The sequence below is a fragment of the Fopius arisanus genome, unplaced genomic scaffold (assembly GCF_000806365.1).
Source record: "Fopius arisanus strain USDA-PBARC FA_bdor unplaced genomic scaffold, ASM80636v1 scaffold00304, whole genome shotgun sequence".
Taxonomy (NCBI): domain Eukaryota; kingdom Metazoa; phylum Arthropoda; class Insecta; order Hymenoptera; family Braconidae; genus Fopius; species Fopius arisanus.
Window position 1 is genome coordinate 27,126 of NW_011888043.1, and position 3,822 is coordinate 30,947.

At 38.2% G+C, this 3,822-nt stretch overlaps 1 long non-coding RNA gene across 1 annotated transcript; it reads right to left on the reverse strand.

Moving 5' to 3' along the window:
• Window positions 1-1,939: 1,939 nt before the first annotated feature.
• Window positions 1,940-2,961, reverse strand: LOC105272806 (uncharacterized). The gene is made up of 3 exons (XR_892836.1): window positions 2,823-2,961; window positions 2,568-2,677; window positions 1,940-2,468 (listed from the first exon to the last, which is right to left on the reverse strand). It is a non-coding gene; the product is annotated as an uncharacterized lncRNA (long non-coding RNA).
• Window positions 2,962-3,822: the final 861 nt, after the last annotated feature.

Below are 3,822 nucleotides of genomic sequence, written 5' to 3' on the forward strand. Positions count from 1 at the left end.
TCCCATAAAATAATCCCACCGGAATGCGGCCTCAAGGATTATCGATCGGCGATAATCCGAGGGATAACCGAAATATTATTTTCGCCCGGGAAATCGATAATTTCCCGGAATCGGACCCTCAACGAGTAAGCGCGAGCGAGAGAGAGCGAGAGAGATGGAACTATGCCTCGCTGCTCGGTTGGCAGCGAGGAGAAATCCACAAAATCCATGTAACTCCACTGAAAATTCCATAACGCGGAATCCGCTCAGCAGATTCCGGAAAACCCTGAACCATCTAGTTCGGGATATTATTCCCCACAATTCCACAAAAATTTAAACAGAAAAGTACATAATTAACGCCGTGGAATTAATTAATAACCGTGAGGAAATTTTACACGCGATTCCTCACCTGTTGCACATAACCACTCGTGGGCGACCTCGATTGCGCCACGAGGGAGAACCACTGGCCCTGTTCATTGGCCGTGGAGATTTTCACTGATATTAACATAAAAATACCCTCAAAATCCCACAAAATCGCACCCATAACCTCCCAACCGCACTGGAGGATAATGCAAGCCGAAATTATTCGGAAAAACACCCCCACAAACCTCTTCAAAACCACCCAAAATTTGGGGGACACAACCGATGCCATTTCCATGGCTCGGAAAAATCTCTGACCGCCAATAATTTATTGGGGAGCCGCCAAAAAATCTCATCAAAAATTCGAAAATAATAAAAAGGATTTTAATGAACTTTTTGATTGAAATATTAGGCATTTTTAATTAAATTATTATCTAAAAATCGTTCTTTTGTTTTGACTTGCAAAATGTAACAACATATTTACACATTCTAAAAATTTTCTCATGTTCATTTTGACAAACCTTTTCACTCCTTTCATTTCCATTCAATATAGAAAAAAAATCGCTTTTACTAATTATTCAACTTCCTATGTTGTACCATATCATTTTTTCAATCCATGGAATAGGCTTTTACTCCACTTCGAAACCACCCACCCAAGAGGCCGAGTGTTTTGTTTATACGGCGCGTACGTGCTCACCGGTAAACACACTCGGCCACGTGAGCGGTGGACCAGTTCGCGCTTCAATCTCAATGAGAGAGAGAGAGAGAGAGAGAGAGAGAAGTATTGAGTTTAAAATCATTCCTCAGATTTCATAAGAAAAAAATTCATGTTTCCCATTATTAGTTTCTACTACTCATGATGATTTTGAAGACGAAATTTCAAATTTTCAGAACGTCTGAAAATTTTAGCAACTACGATTGTCAGCTATGAAATATTAGATATTAGACATCAGAAATGAGACATTTGATAGTAGACATTACATACTAGATATTAGATATCAGATATCATATGGTGGATATTGAACGTGTGATATCACATGTGGATATCCCCCCACCCTGCATTGTGTCCCAAAATGGAGCCTCGAACATTACCACCGTGAGGCCGATAAAGAAGATTCCCCCATACATTATCGACCGAGGGCCTAGCAGATTCCTGCATTGCTAGATATGAGCATTAACTGGAACAACAGGGGGATATTGAATAAGTGAAAATTGTGTGCGACAAGCAACTGTATTGGGCCGCACGAAAAAACGTAATGATGTTGAGGTGGCGCCGGGCGCGGGGATACGCGGAAGGAACTATTTTTTCATATTTTCGGATTTTCGACGATGGACCGCATGGTAAGAGCGTTATTACACATTTGATGTGGAGAACAAGACGGCGAAATATAATTTTAATATAATTAGCGTTATTGCTGGTGAGGAAGTGTTGACACTATCTCATACGGTATTAAAAGTGCCAATTCCTCCGAAGTCGAGTTTCTAATTTTTTTACAATTAATATCCTCACCTGGAAGACAATTGAAGAACAACACAAAAGGTGTTAGTCAACAAGGAAAAAATTTTTAACGCTGGAAAAAATGGATGTTTCATTGGATATTGCTCATATATTTTGTCTCATTAAATCGAGAAAATCTAAAGGAAGAAAAATATACATTCTTACGGTAACACCAAAATCCCTAATATTACTGGTATTTTTCTATTTTCAACATATTCGTCATATCATTTTAAAGGTCAAAAGGGTAAAATTAGATTCATTATTTTTCTAAAAAATTCACTCATCACGTCCTACTAACATGTGAAAAATTCTATACACATCATACAATCTTCAGATTCGAAAAATTTCCGGAAACTTTAAATGGTTTTAGCCATCATAATCAGATAGTTGGATGGATACCCAAGAAAAAAGAATGTTCGTGCAACAGGAAATTTGACAAAAATACGCAAAGAATTTCGTTAATAATTCTGAGGAATAAATGTAGCGAGGTAAATCGTTGAATGTTCAAACGAGTTGACACATTGACTGGATTGAGCAGAAAAAAAATGAATTCCGTCATCGGCACCGATTAATCTCCTTGGTGCCGCGCTAAAATCTCCCCAATTTTTTCCTCCTGCCGTGCATTGGTGTCCTGAAACAAAAATAATATTTACTTGAATTCAGAGGATCATTATGTGAAATTACTTTTTTAACCTTCTTTACCCAAATCAAATGATTTTGCATTTCTAACCTCTTCCATAATTACAATTATCTGCAAACTTAATCCCGATAATCGTCCGCAATAAACATTCAAAAACAATTGACCCGGGGATCCCTTGATGGAATTTACGAAATTGGAATCTAAAAAACATGTATAAACTCCGCAGATAATCAGGAAATAGTATATTACGCAGGCGTTTCATACAAACTTTTATGCCATCGCGCCCCGAATCCGCGATTACGGGCACCGATGGCATAAAAGTATTTTAAAGATTTCACTGCCCACCTGAACAATTTCTCTTCTCTTTTTAGAGTAATTTTTCAATGTTTTATAGTGAATATACCCGGGATAAATGATGGATAGACGCCTGAACAGATTGAAGCGATAGTTTTACGTTGATGCGCTTTCCCCTGATTCCGTTAAGACGGTGATACCAACTACAGTTCGTTTCGAGTATTGTCCTCAACCGACGCACTGCAATTCGCATTCCCCCTTCTCTCATCTTTTGACAATCCCTAGTCCATTGAAATGAAAACGATGTCTCCTTGAATTAAGACCGAGATTATTTGACTTTATTTTTTTTTCCTGCCGACACTATTCAGATCCCATCATGCAGCCGAATTTTAAAAATAATAAAAATTAACCGTGAATTGAATGATGATGATGACGTACCACAAAAAACACTGAAAAAAATGCACTAAGGTGACAATCATTTGCACAATTTCTCAGTTTGCAAACCCAAAAAAGAGTACAATTTTTTGCAAAAGAAAACTGTAGTGCCAATGACGGCGCCGTTGGAAATCGTGGAGTTGCAATCGTGCAGTTTTCAGTGGCCTGCTCGCCATTATGTTGTATACAGTGACATGCAAAGCGGGGGGTCAATTATTCTGAATTTTGTAAGTAAGATGACCGCTACTAATTATGCTAGATCTGACAGATGAATTGAATATGCTAGTATATGGAGTATATGGAAAAGGGCTGTCAATAGCGGATCACTTTGTCAATTGGAAATAGGAATCAAGTCCAGAAATAATTATTATACTTACTTATTTCTGCTAAGACTTTATTGTAGATCGAGTGAATATAATGAAACGTAATGAAATTGGCATGGGAACCTGGAAAAGGACCAGGGTCAGTGTCACGGATTGTTCTCTAGAGGATTCCTTTCTTATTTTTTTCTTTCCATTGAGTGCGTTGCTGCGAAGTACTTTCGGTGTTTTTCGCTGCCATGTACGACTGGATTGTTGTGCTCGGCTTATATTTTGTCTTATATTGAGCACAGGGC